General features: G+C 35.1%; 1 long non-coding RNA gene across 1 annotated transcript in view; it reads left to right on the forward strand.

The window, feature by feature from the left end:
• The window catches only part of LOC134732705 (uncharacterized), a 111,691-nt gene that overhangs the window by 53,949 nt on the left and 38,948 nt on the right, over positions 1-18,794 (forward strand). The window lies entirely within an intron of this gene.

Genomic DNA, 18,794 nt, shown 5'->3' on the forward strand with positions numbered 1-18,794 from the left:
CTGCCTCAGCCTCCTGAGTAGCTGGGACTACAGGCACTTGCCACCACACCCGGCTAATTTTTTGTATTTTTAGTAGAGATGAGGTTTCATCGTGTTAGCCAAGATGGTCTAGATCTCCTGACCTTGTGATCAGCCTGCCTCGACCTCCCAAAGTGCTGGGGTTATAGGCGTGAGCCACCTCGCCCAGCCCGGGTGTGATGAGTTGTTATCACAGCCTGAGCAGACTAAGTCAGTCTTGTAGAAGGTATGATGGAGATAGTAGCTGTGCTAGACACACCTAGGTATGCCTCAGCATAGACTCAGCCTTACCTAACAATAAAGTCACCTGTACCTCAGGAGCTGGCAGAATTTATGTGCACACACCTCTGAGAACAATGCATTCTGATGAATACACATTCCAGGCAGTGCTCCTGCTTTCTGACCTCGTCTGACAAGCTGAATTCAGTGTCTTGGCATGTGCCCCCTATTGCTTTATAACAAAGAAAAAGGTACTCCTGAGGTCATTTTGGCTCCTTCTGAACCTCGAGAAGTGTTATCGTCTTAGAAAGAGCATGTGGCACTTTTAAAACACACTTCTGGAAAGGCAAGAGGCAGTCGTGGGTCTGTGTATGTGCAGCCTAATGTTGTGGTGCCTTTTATGGGTCTCAGGGGAACCCCTCTCACTATGATTTTAATGACTGGTTAATACATTGAGTCACAATGGGAATGCAATGCCACTGCACAAGTCTCGTGGGTTTGAGGAGGCAGAATTACAGACCCCAAGTGTCTGACTCATAATCAGTGAATGTGGGAGTTGGACGGCCCTCAGAGATGAAGGCTTGCCCAACAGCCTTATTTTAATAGATGAAAAACCTGTGTTGTAGCTTAACTAAGTGCACTGCCTTCTGTCCCAGCTAACCAGTGGGGAAGACACCCAGATCTTGGCTTCTGACGGGATCTTTCTACCTTATAAAGCTGTGCAAACTTGGGCTCCCCCAGTTCCTGCTGGACAAATCTGCTGTGGCCTGTTTGTAGCTAATATCCATCTACTGACCCATCCACATTAGCTGTCTGAAACCAGAAGACTGTACCCTTGTAGATGGCAATAGCAAGTTCTAAACAAAATACCCATTTACCACTTTTTGTGTCCACCACAGGCGTATTAAAGACTTTTTCTACAAAATGAGGAAGGCATTATTCATCACTATGTCTTGCCCTCTGTTTCCAGATCCTGGGATCCAGAGCAACAAAACGACCTTAATTTAGTTAACATCTTTATGAATCGATTGTAATTCTTGTGTTAAAAATTGTGTCATGAGGCCAGGCGCAGTGGCTCACATCTGTAATCCCAGCACTTTGGGAGGCCGAGGCAGGTGGATCACAAGTTCAAGAGATCGAGACCAGCCTGGCCAACATGGTGAAACCCCGTCTCTACTACAAATACAAAATAAGTTAGCTGGGCGTGGTGATGCTGTAGTCCCAGCTACTTGGCAGGCTGAGGCAGGAGAATCGCTTGAACTGGGGAGGCAGAGGTTGCAGTGAACCGAGATCGTGCCATTGCACTCCAGCCTAGCAACAGAGCGAGACTCTGTCTCAAAAAAAAAAAAAAAAAAATTGTGTCATTAGCCATATAAAACAATATAAATAAAAACCTATAATAATTGGCATCAAAAATGTTTACTTTTCAGTTTTAGAAAGAAGGCATAATACTTTATAACAAAACCATTTGTATTGTTAAATTATTGGAAATTGCTAGTTAAGTCAATTGCTTATTATATGAATATTTTGGAAGAATCTCAAAACTGTTTAGCCCCTGGACTATTTTACATCGTCAAAATAACAAGAAAGTAAGGTTAAAGAGAAACAAATAAGTCAATCTTATTGGATATACACTTGAAAGTTGTACAGACTCTGTCTGAAGTAATCAGGATAAACTGCCATTTCAGGCACTTGGTCATGAAGAGAAAGCACAATTTATATTCTGTTCCACTGAACGTAAATCTGGATTCTCTGTTGTATTTGTTCAGTTGTCCAGTGAAATAAAGGGATTGATGTGCCTGGCAGTAAAAAAAAAAAAATTATTTTTTAAATAGAGGGATTTTATGGAAAACTTTTCTAACTAAAAAATTTTTGTCATTGGTTCCCATCAATACCTAATTTATTGAGCATTTTTAGCACGAAGCATTGTTGAATTTTGTCAAAGGCCTTTTCTGCATCTATTGAGACAATCATGTGGTTTTTGTCTTTGGTTCCGTTTATATGCTGGATTATGTTTATTGATTTGCGTATGTTGAACCAGCCTTGCATCCCAGGGATGAAGCCCACTTGATCATGGTGGATAAGCTTTTTGATGTGCTGCTGGATTCAGTTTGCCAGTATTTTATTGAGGATTTTTGCATCGATGTTCATCAGGGATATTGGTCTAAAATTCTCTTTCTTTTGTTGTGTCTCTACCAGGCTTTGGTAACAGGATGATGCTGGCCTCATAAAATGAGTTAGGGAGGATTCCTTCTTTTTCTATGTTTTGGAATAGTTTCAGAAGGACTGGTACCAGCTCCTCTTTGTACCTCTGGTAGAATTTGGCTGTGAATCTGTCTGGTCCTGGGCTGTTTTTGGTTGGTGGGCTAGTAATTACTGCCTCAATTTTAGAACTTGTTTTTGGTCTATTCAGGGATTCGACTTCGTCATTCTCAGCAAACTAACACAGGAACAGAACACGAAACACCGCATATTCTCACTCATAAGTGGGAGTTGAACAATGAGAACACATGGACACAGGGAGGGGAACATCACAACACTGGGGCCTGTCAGGGGGTTGGGGGCTAAGGGAGGGATAGCATTAGGAGAAATATGTAATGTAGATGAAGGGTTGATGGGTACAGCAAACCACCATGGAACGTGTATACCTATGTAACAAACCTGCACATTCTGCACAAGTATCCCAGAAGTTAAAGTATAATAAAAATAAATAAATACGAAATTCGGAAAAAAGAAAAAAAAATCCCAAAATATATGGAACACTGTAATAAATTGGTCAGATCTAAATTTCTAACTAATACCAACGTCAACACTGTTTTTGTACTTTTGCGAGTTGGAAACAAGTTTGTTTGTCATGATGAATTACAGGAGGCTTTGTATTGACTTTGATGGTGATGAAATAAAGCACCAGGCAGGAAAGAACAGTGGGGATGCAGAGAGACCTTTTAGAGAGACTGGAGACAAAAAAATTAGGAGACAACATTTAAGATATTGGAGATTCACAGTAACATTTAGGGAACTGGGAATGCACAGTAAATTATTTCTTATGGGCAGGCACTACTCTTTTGTGTGCCATAGATAAATCAAGGCTGGAAGAGAAGCATTGCTGAAGGTCCACCTTAAGCTCCTGTGATGTGCTTAGAGATAGTGGCCTCAGAGTCTCCAGGTCCTGTCCCATGGAGCTAATCACAGTAACAGGCACAGAGATGAAAGCAGACGCTCACCACCTGAAAAGGGATTTGCATAGAGATAAACTGGAAGGATAGCTAAGTTAAAGAGGCATATGTTTCTGCTTCATTACTGTATTTTTCTCATTCTGATGAGAAACAGTAATAAAATAGTTCCCTTTTGCATTCTCTTGCACCAACTCTTGGAATTTCATTGTTGAAAGCAACTGTTTGCTGAGGGCACCTTCCATCCTTTCTCAGCTTCTGTTTCCAAAACTTTGCAGCCAGTTAAGGTGGATGGAAGGTGGGGATGAGGGTGGGGTGTGTGTGTGTGTGTGTGTGTGTGTGTGTGTGTAAGGGAAAAACTTTCACTTGCAATTAAGCGAGATGGGCGGCGAGTCTGAGATGTCGCCCAAGACTAGTGCAGGGACAAGGGTTTTCGGTTCTTAGTTTGTCTCTGTTGCCTGGTAGGGCTTCAGAGGCAGGTGGCTTCTAGAGAACCCTGGGGAGAGGGAACCCTTGTCAGTGGAATTCCAGCTCCAGCAGAGAGCTTCTGGCAAGCAAGTAAAAACAGGCCCAGCCAGCTGCCCTCAGGGGATCCCGTGGGCTGAGCGAAGACCACACTCTCTTTGACCACAAAGAACCACATGGCAGGAAGGCCACCATCCCCTCATGTCCTAAGAAGAGTGAGACCCCAGAGCTTTCCCAGGAACCTGGGAGGAAGAAGCATCCCCAGGAATGACTGGATGAAATTTCCTTCCATGGAAATAATATAAAGTTAGAGCTAGATTTTCTTTTATGCCAAAAATAGTAGGAAAAAAACCATATGCACACATAAACATACGCATACATAAACATATGTATCGTATGTGTATACACACAGATCATAACTGTACATCTCAACAGATTTTATGCAGCATATAGATTAACAACTAGAGTTTTTTTCAAACCTCAGGAGAATTCCCTGCCAATAAACATGATTACTTTTCCTTCCCTATGTATTCTCATGCTGCCCTTCAGGACTCTTGCTGAATTCCAGATAAATGGACTCATACAGTGTGTATTCCTCTGTGCTTGTCTGTTGGTCAATGTCTATCTATTGCACTGAGTAGTTTACCCTTAATATTTATTGGGTAAATATGCCAAACTTTATTTATTGGCTATACTGTTGATGAACATTTGGGTTGTTCCCATGTTGGATTGCTGTAAATACAGTTGGATTTTTACAAGTACAGTTGTATCAGATGTTGGTGCACATTCATACTAGTTTCTCATGGATATGAATCTAGGAGTGGGTTCTGTGGTGGGCATATGTTTGTTTTTGGTGGATACAGTCAAAGCAAAGACGTTGTGCCAAGTTACATTTCAACCAAGAATGCATGAGTGACAGTTGCTCCCCACATCCGTCCACACTTGGTACTTTCAGTACTAATTTTAGCCATCCTGGGGAGTGTGTATCTGGTAGTAACACATTGTGGTTTAACTTGAATATAATTGATTTGTATTGACATTGAGCTTTTCATAGCTTGCTCACCATTTGGATGTTCTTTTCTGTAAAGTGACTCCTCAATGCTTTTTGCTGATAAAAAATTTGGTAGTTTTTTTGTTGATTTACAGGTGCTTTTAAAAATATATTCTAAATAAGAATGTTTTGCTGTATTGCAAATGCCTTATCCTAGACTGTGGCTTGTTTTTTTATTCTTCTTAATGGCGTTTTTCCATGAACAGAAGTTCTTCGTATTAATAAATCATCTTTTTTATTTTATTATCATATTTGCTTTTTCTGTGTATGTCTTGTTTAAGAAATCTTGGCCTATCCCAAGGACATAAAGATAATTTCCTATGTTTTCTTCCTGAAGCTTTATTATTTTACTCTCCACAATTCGTTCTAAGACATTTAAAAAAATAATTAATGTTTGCATTAATTATTAATTCATTCTAAGACATATTTAAAAATAATTATGTGAGGAAGGGACCAAGACTTATTTTTCCCCTTATGGGTACATAACATCTTCACCACTATTTACTGAAAGAGCATCCTTTTTCCAGTGAATTTCAATGGTGCCTTTTTCATAAATCAGGTGATTTGTGTATGTTTGTATGTGTGTGTGTGTTTCTGAACACTCTTCTGTGCAATGATCTATTGTCTACCTTTGGACAACATTTCCCTGTTTTGATTTCTGTAACTTTATAGAGAGACTTAATCTCTGGTACTACAAATGCACTAACATGTTTGTTTTTTAGGATCATATTATATTCTAAGTCCTTTGCATTTCCATGTAAATTTTAAAATAATCTTGTCAATTTTCTTTAAAAAGCCAGTGAAAATTTAAATTCTGATTACATTGAATGTGTTGAATTGCATCAATATATGGAGAATTGACATCTGAATACAACTGAGAACTCCAATCAAGAGCATGGTTTATCTCTCCATTTATTTACATGTTAGGTTAGGAATAAACCTAACATACTTTGGCAGGCTTATTTCTAAACATTTGGTGATTTTGATTTACTGTTATCAATTGTATTTTTATTTTAATTTTCAATTATTTGTTGCTAGTATATGGAAATATTATTGAGTTTTGTATATGAATCTTGTATCCAGCAATATTTTGACAACTCACTTCCTAATTTCAATAGTTTGTTTATAGGTCCTTTTGTATTTTCTCTATATGCAATCAAGCCATCTGCAAAAATGACAGGCTTGCATTTTTCTTTTCCATAAGAAAGCTGTCAGTTTCTTTCTAAGTGCCACTGTTGTATATCTAAAAAGTTTTAATAATATTGGGCTTTTAATATGTTTTGGTTCAAAATATTTTTAATTTGTCATTGTGATTTCTTTTATGCATATGCTATTTAGAATAATGTTGTTTAATTTCTAAAGAGCTGTAGACTTCTTTGTTATATTTTCCCCGTAAGTATACATTTTATTCTTATTTTCTTTCGTTATTAATCTGGCTGGGATCCCCACTATAATGTTGAATTATACTGATAATATAATATGATAGTGGCCATTTGTGTCTTTTTCCCAACCATCAGAGGACAAATATTTGATAATTTACCATAAGAATTATGTTGCCTGTTCATGTTTTATAGATTTTTCTTATGAGATTGAGAATGTTCTCTCTATTCTTTTTTCTTTTTTTTAAGTTATCCTAGGGCAGTGAAGTGTGTCTGAAAGATTTTGGCATATATTTACTTAATCATATCTATTTTTTCTTTTGGCTAATAAAATGAATTGCATTGTTTGATATTCAAATGTTAAACCAACCTTGCCTTCCTGGAATAAACTTCACTTGGTTATGATATTTATTTATTTTACATATCATCAAGTTTTATTTGCGAATATTTTGTTTAGCATTATAATGGATGTGCTCATGGGAGATATTGGCCTCTGATTTCCTTTTTCTGCTGTATTTTTGCCAAGTTTTGGTGTCAGGGTTATGCTGACCTCAGAAACAAATTGTAATATGTTTCCCTTTTCTCTATTTTTTTAAAGAGTTTGTATAAATGTAATATTATTTTCTTCTTAAATAAGTGGAAGAATTAAGCAGTGAGAACATCTGAGCCTGTGATATTTTCTATAGAAATTTAAAAATTATGTGTTCATTAAGAAAAGTAGATATAGAACTAATACTTTGGATATTTCTTTTTTTTTTTTTTTTTTTTGAGATGGAGTCTGGAGTGCAGTGGCGCAATCTCGGCTCACTGCAAGCTCCGCCTCCCAGGTTCACGCCATTCTCCTGCCTCAGCCTCTCCGAGTAGCTGGGACTACAGGCGCCCGCCACCACACCTGGCTAATTTTTTGTATTTTTGGTAGAGACGGGGTTTCACCGTGGTCTCGATCTCCTGACCTCATGATCCGCCCGCCTCGGCCTCCCAAAGTGCTGGGATTACAAGCGTGAGCCACCGCGCCTGGCCTACTTTGGATATTTCTTGTGTTCATTTTGATACTTTTTAAAATGAATTTGTTAATTTCCTCTACGTTTTCAAATTTATCAGCATAAATTAGCTTATAATATCCTCATTATTTATATTTTTCTAAAATTTAAGAAAATTGTTGTAATAGCTTCCTTTTCATTTCTTATGCTGCTTATTAGTTTTTTTGACGTCAAAAAATCTGTCTTGTTGGGGTTATTTTATTAATCTTTTCAAAGAGCTAACCTTAGACTTTGTTGATATCCTCTATTATATGCCAGTTCTATTTCCTTGACTTCTGCTTGTATCTTTCATTTAATTATTCATAGTCTTGTAGATTTTGAGTTAGTAGCCTACATCATTAATTTTATATATTTCTTTTTTTCCAAGATATGCATTTGAAGCTGTCAATTTTTTTCTAAGTGCCACTGTAGTATACCAAAAAGTTTTAATAATGTTGAACATTTAATATGTTTTGTTCAAAATATTTTTAATTTTTCACTGTGATTTCTTCTTTTTTGCATGTATTATTTAGAATAATGTTGCTTAATTTCTAAAGAACTATAGACTTCTTTGTTATATTTTAGTTATTGATTGCTAGTTTATTTCTACTATTTTTAAACACTGTAACTGTGTGCTTTCAATCCTCTAAATTTTGTTGACCCCTGCTTTATGGACCAGAGCCTGATCTGTTTTTAAAAACCTTCCACATACACGGAAGGAAAGTGCTACCCCTGCAGTTGTCAGGCTTAGGTTGTGTGTCAGTCACATAAAATTGGTTTATTGTGTTATTTGAATCTCCTTTATAATAAAATTTTCTTTTCCATGTTGTGTCAATTAATGAGAGAGGTGTACTAAACTCTCCAATCAAAATAATGGATTTATCTGTTTCTCTTTTTAGTTATGTCAATTTTTACTTTAAATAATATGAAGCTATGTTTTCAGGAGTGTAGGAATTTAAGATTGTTGTGTCTCTCTGTTGACCTGACTTCTTATGATCTCGAAATATATCTATTTGACACTAGTAACACTTTTTTTGTTGAAATCACTTTTGTCTATTACTATTGTCACTGCATCTATTTTGCTTAATATATATGATGTGTCTTCTTCCATTTTTCAATGTCAGCACATGTGCATTATATCTCTGGTGACTTTTGGTGGTTGAAAACTTATATGTGCATCTTGCTTCTCTTTATTCAAACTGACAATGTTTTTAATTTTTTTAAAATAGGATTTAGTTCATTTATATTAAAAGTATTCATTTATATAATTGGGTCTAAATCTACCATCTCACTATATACTTTCTACATTTCCTACTGGATTATTTGCTCCTTTATTCTTTTTTCTTATTTTGAATTAATCAATTTTTTTTTCCCATTTACTCTCCTCTGTTATCTCTTAAATTTTACATAGTCTTGTATTACCTTTTTTAGAGTTTACTGTAGAAATTTCAATATGCATCTTTAAATTATTGCAGCCTAACTTAAGTTTTGCTTTTGTTATGTTTTGAACAATATCCCCTAATTTACCCATGCCCTCTTTTTTCTCATCTTATTATGTTCTTATTTTATATATGTCAGTCTCGCACAGAATAGTATTATTTTGTGTATAACACTCATTATTCTTGTATATTTGCCCACATATTTGTTCTTTCTAGTAAATTTTATTTTTTCGGCAGTACCGTACTCACATCTAGAATCAATTGAGTCCAGGAAAGAATTTTCATTTTCTAATTATTATTATTACTATCATGTTTCTTATAGGATGAATTCACTCAATGTTTGCCCGAAAGCATTTTATTACACCTTTTTACTCTAAATTAGCTGTATTGAGAGAGAATACAAATCCAATAATATTCACCAATTTTAAGTGGAATCAGAACACATAATTTTTCCGTCACCTCCCAAAATACCCTTGTGCAGCTTTTGAGTCAGTCTCCTCCTTTTTGGCTCAGTCCTTTGCAGTCACTGATCTACTTTTTGTCAGTATAGTATTTTACTAGAATTCTGTATAGTCACATTCATTGAACACAATGCGTTTGAGAGTCATTTATATTGCTGTGTACAACAGTACTTTATTCCTGTTTATTGCTGACTAGTATTTTGATATGGGGTATACCACAATTTATTCATTCATTCACCAGTGAAATAAAATTTGGGTTGTTTTTTTGTTTTTGTTCATTATTAATAAAGTTGCTATGAGCATTTATGAATAAATACTTTTTATTACATGCTTTTATTTCTTTTGGAAAAGCACTCAAAAGTGAAATTGCTTGGCCATTTGGTAGTTATTAAGTTGTATAAAAATAGCAAAACGTTTCCCCACTGGCTATACCATTTTACATCCCCATGAGAAATTTATAAGAATTACAGCTGCTCTTTATCCTCATCAATAATTAATATTTCCAGTCTTTTTACTTTAGCCATTCTAGTGACCGAAGACAGGTATTTTATAGTGGTTTTAATTGAATTTTACCTAATAATTGATAATATTGAGCATTTTTTGTTGTGACCATTTTCAATTCCTATATTCTTTTTGATGCACTATTAAAAGCTTTACCTTTTAAAAATTCGATTATGTGTCTTATGAATATTGTGATATGACAGATTTTAAATATATTCTGAACACAAATTCTTGTTCAGATAGATATTTGCAAGTGGTTTCCAGTTTGTGGCTTCCCTTTTCTTTTTCTAATAGTGTCTTTGAAAAGGCAAAAAAAAATTGATGAAATATAATTTATTGATTTCTTTATGATTTATGGTTGCCTAACTCAAGGTCATAAAGATACTTTTTCTAGAAATTTTATAGGTTAAGCTCTTACATTTAGGTATATTATTCACTTCTAGTTAATTTATGTGAATGGTGAGAGTGTATGATATTTATTTTTCCAAATGTTATCTATCTTTTCTAAGACAGTATGTTAAAAACTATATCATTTCTTATTGTATTACACTGATATTTTTGTCAAAAATTTATTGATTATATATATTTGGGTATATTTATAGACTCTTCATTATGTTCAATTAATTTATATATGTATTCTTATACCAATATCACACTGTCCTAATTGCTAATTTTAGAGTAATGCTTAAAGTTATGTATTAGAAAGTCTCCAAATTTGTTGTTAATTTTAAATGTTGATTTGGCTATTCTAGATTCCTCATTTACATATAATTTTAAAAATCAACTAACCAATTTTTACAAAAGGGTTTGCTAGACTTTTGATTGGAATTACATTAAATATATAGATCCATTTGGAAAGGCTAGATATATTATCAGTATTGAAGCCTATGCTTTGTTAAATTCTTGAGTATTTTATAATTTTATGCTACTGTATATATTTCTAAAACTTTTAATTTCTAAATGTTTATCATATATATAAATGCAATTGATTTTCATATATTGACTGCTATCATTTGAAGGTCCCCTCCAAAACTTATGTTGAAATTTAAATGCCATTGTACTAGTCTAAGGAGGTGGGATCATTAAGACTTGATTAGGTCGTGAGCGCTCTGCCCTCATCGATGGATTAATGCTATTATTGTGGGAATGGGTCTTTATCACAAGGGTGCTTTCCTTATGAAAGGATGGGTTTGGCCCCCTTTTTTTCCTCTCTCTTGCCCTCTCTGTGCCCTTACAACATGAAGTAATGCAGTAAGAACACCCTGAAAGAAGCTGGCCCCTCGATTTTGGACTGCCTACCTTCCAGAATAATGAGCCATTAAATGTGTGTTTATGACAAATTACCCTGTTCATGGTTTTCTGTTATAGTGCCACAAAATGGACTGACATTGACCATCTCACCTATGACCTTGATAAACTCACATATTAATTCTAGTAGCTTTTTGTACATTTTTCAGGAATTTTACAGAAATCTTTAGGATGCCTGTAAGTGAACAGTTTTATTTTTTTCCTTCCTAATCTAAGTGCCTTTATTTATTTTTCTTGCCTCATCATGCTGGCTAGTATCTCTAGCATAATAATAAGAAATGATGAGTACAGGGCTGGCGGGGGTGGCTCATGCCTATAATTCCAGCATTTTGAGAGGCCAAATCACCTGAAGTCAGTAGTTTGAAAACAGCCTGGCCAACATGGTGAATCCCCATCTCTATTAAAAATACAAAAATTAGCTGGGCATGGTGGTGCACACCTGTAGTCCCAGCTACTTGGAAGGCTGAGTTAGGAGAATTGCTTGAACTTGGGAGGCAGAGGTTGCAGTGAGCCAAGATCGCCCCATTGCACTTCAACCTGGGTGACAGGGTGAGACTCCATCCATCTCAAAAACAAACAAACAAACAAAAAACATGATGAGTACAAACATCTTTGTCTTGGTTCACCTAATGATAAAAAAAAATTGTCTTTCACTATGAATATATGTTTGTTGTAAGGTTGCATGGGTGCTCTTTATTGGGCTAAAGGAATACCGTTTTATTTCTAGTGTGCAGTTTTTATCAATATGAGTATGTTCTCTCTGCTTCTATTTTGTGGTGTGATTTAAAAAAGTCATAAATGCATCTTGAATTTTGTCAAATTCTTTTTTGTATCTATTGAGGTGATCATATGGTTTTTATTCTCTAAGTTTGTTAATATGGTCAATTACATTTATTGATTTTTAAGTGCTAAAACAACACGGTCTCCCTTAACTAAGCCATATATTATAAAGTGTTATCCTTTTCATATATTTCTGGAACCAATTAGCTAAAAGTTTTGATAAGAATTTTAGTGTGTGATTTTACTTTTATAATGTCTTTGTCTGATCTCAGTGCCAGTGTCGTGCTAGTTTCATAAAATTAGTTGGAAAGTTTTTACACCTGCTCTGTTTTTTTGGAAGAGTTTGTGTAGGATTGGTATTACATTTTCCTTTAATGTTTGGAATAATTCACCATGCTAGCCATGTGAACATGGGTTTCTTTATAAGCAGGTTTTTAATATACATTCAACTTCTAAAATCATTATAGGGCTACTATGCGATCTATTTTTTTCTTAAATGATTTTTGGGATTTTGTAGTGTTCAATAAATTTGTCCACTTAATCTCAGTTGCCAAATTTACTGGTATAAATGTACTTTTCTAATATGTTTTTATTTTTCTGTAGGATTTATAACAAAGTACTCAATTTCATTTCTGTTATTGGTGATGTGTTTTCTTTCTTTCTTTTTTCTTTCTTTTCAGCTTGTCCCAATGTTTATCGAAACTGTGTTGATCTTTTGAAGTGATCAAATTAAATTCTTTGAGTTTTAAAAATTTTATGCATTTCATCTTTTATTGATTTCTGCTCTTATTTTTATTATTTTCTTTCTTCTGCTACTTGAGTTTCACTTGCTCTTTTAAAAAATATGTATCTTTTTGGTAGAAGCCAAAATCATTTTGACATTTCTTATTTTCTAATATAAGTATGTGATGCTATCAAATTAACTCTTTTCGTGGCTTCGTCTATGTCCCAGTTATTTTGATGTTTCTTTTTCATTTTTGGTCAGTTTAAAATATTTTCCAATGTTTCTTGTGATTTATTCTCTGATCCATATTTATATTATTGTGCATTATTTAATTTCCAATTATTTGTGGATTTTTCCAGGTATCTTCTTGTTATTTATTTCCAATTTAATTGCATTGTTTATGTCAGTCCTCTTAGGTTTACAGAGATTTTAAAATATATTTATATGTACATATTATATGTAATATATAATAAAATACAAATTTATAAATATATATAATAAAATGTGAATATATATAGTGATATATCTTTTAAGTGCATTCCTTGTGGCTACTTACATTTTGGTCTTCATTACAAAAAGTAATCAGAAGTTTTTTGTCTTTTGTGACATTATAGGTATTTATATTTAATGTAATTATTGATATTGTTGGATTTAAATGTGTCATATTACAATTATATTTTTGAGGCCAGGCGAGGTGTCTCACGCCTGTAATCCTAGAACTTTGGGAGGCCGAGGCAGGCGGATCACCTGATATCGGGAGTTCAAGGCCAGCCTGACCAAAATGGTGAAACCCTGTCTCTATTAAAAACACAAAATATTAGCTAGGTGTGGTGGCATGTGACTGTAATCCTAGCTACTCGGGAGGCTGAGGCATGACAGTCACTTGAACCCAGGAAATGGAAGTTGCAGTGAATAGTGATTGCGCCACGGCATTCCAGCCCGGGCAACAAAGTGAGATCTGTCTCAAGAAAAAAAAAAAAAACGGAAAAAAAAAAAACCTAAATTATCTTTTTGGTCCTACCTGTTATTCGTTCCTCCTTTTCCTATTTATTTGTCTTATTTTGCATTGATTATTATTTTTTGATTCCATTTTGTTTCTACTATTACATAACTTTATAAGAAATATATCACCTTACAATAGCATACTTACAGCTTCCATCCCTTGTGCTGTTTTTGTCACATGTTTTAATTCTACAAATGTTATAAAATTCATAAGACATTGTGGATTTGTTTTGTATGGAACTATGAATTGTCTTTCAAATTTATTAAAATATACAAAGGAGCACTTTATATATCTGTCTATATGTTGATCACTTCTGGTGCTCCTCATTACTTTATATAGATCCAAATTTCTATCTGGAACCATTTTTCTTCTGCTTAAATAATTTTAGTGTTTTTCTTCTTGTGGATGTCTCCTGTTCATAAATTCTCCAGCTTCTGCTTCTGTAATAAATCTTTGTATCTCTTTTATTTATAAGAGATATTTGTGCTAGATTTACAAAATTGAATTTTTTTCTTTCTTTTATTTTCTCTTCTTTTTTCTTTCCTCTTTCTTCCTTCCTTCTTTCCTCCTCTTTCTTTTTCTTTCTGTCTTTCTCTTCCTTTGCTTCCTTTTTTCTTCTTTCTTTCCATACTAAAGGATGTCTCTACTGTCTCTGACATGTTCTGTTTCTGAAGAAACTCTATGTTTTTTCTTGTTTGTCCCTCCGTATATAATATGTCTTCTCTCCTCTGTTTTTAAGATTTTCTTCCTATTGCTGGTAGCAGAATTTTGATTATGATATCTCACTTTTTTATAATTTTAATCTTCTTAGGATTTGTAAAATTTGTTGAATCAGCTATTTATAGTTTGCATCAAATTTATAAAATTTTGGCCATTATATTTTGATATATTTTTTCTTCATTTCTTCCTTTTTTCTGAGATTCCAATTGTAGATATGTTAGGCTGTTTGATATTGCCCCACAGATTATCATACGATTTGCATTTTATTTCATTTTTTTATTTCTTTGCTTCACATTTAATAGTTTCTGTTGCTTTGTCTTCAAGTTTATGATCATTTCTTCTGCAATGTACATTTTGCTGATATTCCAATCTAGTGTATTTTAAATTCAGACTTCCTAGTGTCTATGGAAGTTTCATGTGCCTTTTAGAGAACTTTTATCACTCTCTTTCATGTCTCTGTTCTCCTTAATTTTTGTGATCATATACAGTATTTTTTGCATCTGTTTTATGTCCTTTTTCTTCTTGTTCCATCATATCTGTCATTTCTGAGTAGTTTTTATTCATTAACTATTATCCTGGTTAGTAGTCATGTTTTTCTCATTCTTTCTTATTGAGTGCCAGATACTGGGGTTTGTTTTTGTTTTTGGTTGATGTATTTTGTTGTATTCCTTCAGATGCTGTTACATTTGCTTCTGATGCACAGTTCAATTATTTGAGTCCGTTGGATTTTTTTGAGGCTTTTAAAAGTGCTGTCAAGGTTTGCCTAGAGAAACTTTTGTTCTAATACTAAGTTAGTTTTAGTACTAAGATGATAACTTAGGAGGAGTCTATTCAGGTACCCTTTCCATTATAACCTATGTTGGTGAAAACACAAGCAGTTCTCAGCCCTGAGTAAACTCTAAACATGGTTTCACTGAGTCTTTTTCAATTAATACCAAATGTTTGCAGGTTTCTCTTTACCCCGGTTCCTTTGCACTGGCTCAGGCTGCATTGACCCCAGAGAAGAAAAGAGACAGTGCATGTCGAGTCACCTAGCGAGGACTCTTTGCTCTCTGGAATGAAGTTATCTTATCCTTAGTGCATTCACAGTTATCAAGTATCTTTACAGAATGATTTTCCCATTTATCTTGTTATTTTTAGTTCTTATAGTGAAATGTTAGCTTTCATGACATATTAGAGTCAACCTGGAAAAATGGAAGATTTCTTACAGACCCAAGTCTGTGGGGAAAACAAATGTATTAAATCCATAGATGTATCTCTATTAAATGTGCCATACTCAACAAGGTAGATTGTTTATTAATTCTTGCAAAAGAATAGAGCTCATGAGGTAGCCACATATAAACTCAAAGGAGTCAAAGGTTCTACCTGTTAAAATATTGGAGTGTATTGAAACATTAAGAATCTCCCCTCCAACTCTCAACCCAGCATCTCTGCACCTTGTCATTCACTTTGTGGGATGGTTTCAGGTCAATGTGGAAATTGACCAGAAATGCTCATAAGAGCATAATACTTGGAAGAGATATAGAATTCTATAAGTATTCAAGTAAAGGAAGGGAGGAAAGCTTTATGAGTGAGTGAACTTGGGATACATTTGAGATAGGTAAGTAAAATATGTGAATCAGAAACTAATCAGGTGGGCAAAGTGCATTCTAGATGGAAGAAACAGAATGAGCAAAGCCATTGGGTCACATGATAAGAAAAAGATTCGGGCAGAGACATGGAGATAAATTAAGACTTTTAGAGAAGCAAATTGTTATTCCCTTAGGAAAGGCCTTGGTGGCCAAAGAGAAGCATGAGTAGTCCTTTACTGGCAGATTTAAATGCTCTGAGGCAGAAACCGTGTGTAGGTTTGTGTATTACTAAATTTGTGGTGGAGTCTCAATTTATACAGATTAGATTTTAAAACTCAGTGTGGCAGGTAAAATTGTGCACTGCTAAAACTACCTTTTAATGATCTCTTCATTACTCCATTAAATATGATATACAGAAATACTGTCTCTTAAAAAATTCCAACATCACCAGTTTTCTTCCAGCCCTGTAATAGATTTCCATATTTGAGAACAAGATAAAGTCATTGGCTTATGGACAGGAGCCATATTATATAGAAAGTTCATATCTGTAATAAGCAGACTAACTCGCTCTCAGCACTGGGGGAATTTAGTAGAGTTCACACATGTTAATTGCATGTAAGTTATGGCTCCACTGGGATCTCATTAGGATGGATTGTGGTGGAAGATACTGCAGTAGTGTGATGACTGGGGAGGCTTTCTGACTTCCAGGGGAAAAGTAACTAAAATTTTACTTGTGGCCCATTTTGAAAGGCTTGACAAGTTATTTGGTTTGAGTGCTGAGAATGTCAATGGTGAGAAGAGGCAAAAAAAAAAAAAAAAGACTTGCATGAGGGGAAGATGACGGAGCATTCACTAGAATAGGAGGCTCGGCCATGCGGCTGCTTTCTGTGCAGTGAGGGGAAGGGCGTTGTGTTGAAGATACTATGGGCTATCCAGTTAGTGATGGTTGGAGGACAGAAAAATACAGGGCTGGACATAGGAATGACTAGATCTCCAGGCTGACAGCTGTCTGCACATATCATGTTTGAAACTATGGCCTTGAGTAAGACTATATGGACTTAGCCAGAGATTAATAAATGGATTTATAGTTCAGAGAAGCCTTGGCATACTGGTAAGCATTACTTTTCCCTAGTAGGGTCTACTAAATTTCATTACGTAGACCTTGGAAGATATGACCCAAGCCATAATCTCATCTCATGCAGCAGTAGCTCTTCATCTGTTTGCCCTCAGTGGGTGTTCAGGTAGGGAGTGGTTGTTATTTGCTGACCCTGATCTTACATGGTCTTCATCACCCAAAGAGCTCTGCTGTGTCCCTAGAATGAGTATATCAGCATGTGGCCAAGGCAATCTCATAGGGCTGGTGACAAGTATTCATTCATCAGACAAAAACTTATCACCTTGAAGTCACCAGCTGCATACTGAAATATCAGACCTGAGAAACTGATCAACTTTCAACTTCAGCAAAAGGTGTTTGAGTTTGGCCCCTCTGAAAGACAAGTCATAGTTCTGATTTTACTTGAATGGTAGAGAGAATAATGTGACATTTTATTTGCACAAAGAGTACTTTCCAATATCTCATTGTATATGCAGTATATAATTCACTAAGATCCTTGTCATGCTTTTCCTAATTATTTCTTTTTTTGGGAGGGGGAAGTTATACAATTCATTTTTATAACATTTTAATGTAAAACTAACACCATATTGTGAGCAAGATATCATAGTTTATATAATTCCCTTGGATTTATTGCTTGCGGTTCTATGTATTAATCATAATATCACACATTAGAAATTGCTTCTCTACCTTGCCCATTATATTTATATAGAGGGTCATAATTACCAATGTATTCATTTTCAAAGTCTTTTGGTTTGACTCCAGTCTCATTTATTATGGTTGCATTATTTCTGTAATGCTGTTTATTAGTTGGTGCCAATCAATATCATAATACATTTGCTGTGTTGCAGCCAAGTCATATAATAGATAAAAAATTCTGTGAGTCACATCTTTTACTACCCTGTCAGTTGCCTGAGAATGAAACTAATTGAAAAATTTCTCCATATGCATTTAAAAGAGGCATATATTTGCTGTGACATGGGCAGAGACACAGCTCAGATTTACAAGAGAGAATGCCGTTACCATATAGCAGGCCTCATTTTTCTCACTGGTAAAATCAGGTTCACCTATCTCAGGGTTAATCTAAGGTTTGCAGAGCCCAAATTTCCTTGGAGCCTTAGGGGAGGTTCTGAGAACTTGGGACCCCTCTCCATTCATGCCAACAAGAGCAGCTACACTTTTGTTTCATATATTGTATATGTGGATATAAGGATCCATGCATAATTATGTTTTAATAAAAGTTTCCATGAGTCTAATATTATATGATTTCATGAAGCAAAATACTTAGATTCCTATGGATATGACAGAAATAATAGATCATGAGCCCGTGGAGCTCTTTGTGTGAATGCCTGGATATTTGGAGGTACCTAAGGATGAGTGCAGGAAGCGGAATCTCATTAAAATGAAGAAAGCTCACCTTCATTCATGTACTGAGCATTGCTTCCCGGGGAAATACGACATGTTGAGACAGTGTCCCTAGTGTCAAGGCTGGGGACATTGACAATGTTGACAATGGGGACATTATCTCCACATGTTGTATTGAGGGGAAGGTTCAGGGCAATTGAGGCAGACACCCCAGACTGGGCCATACTAGAAGGTTACCAAGGCACCAACCCTCTGGCTCACTGTCTTCTGGAAGTCACAGCAGCTAACTTATATTCACATTGGTTTCTACCCTACCACAGCCTGCAGAATCTTGTGTCCATAACTTTTATTTAATGTTTCTTGAATAATATCAAGGAAAACATACCCAGGAAAGAAACATGAAAGGGATGTGGAGTGATAGGAATGGAGCTGATAGGAGCTAACCACACTCAAGAGGATTTGGGGTTCATGTTCCCATAGGTAGGCT

This window comes from Symphalangus syndactylus, chromosome 16, assembly GCF_028878055.3.
Source record: "Symphalangus syndactylus isolate Jambi chromosome 16, NHGRI_mSymSyn1-v2.1_pri, whole genome shotgun sequence".
NCBI classification, from domain to species: domain Eukaryota; kingdom Metazoa; phylum Chordata; class Mammalia; order Primates; family Hylobatidae; genus Symphalangus; species Symphalangus syndactylus.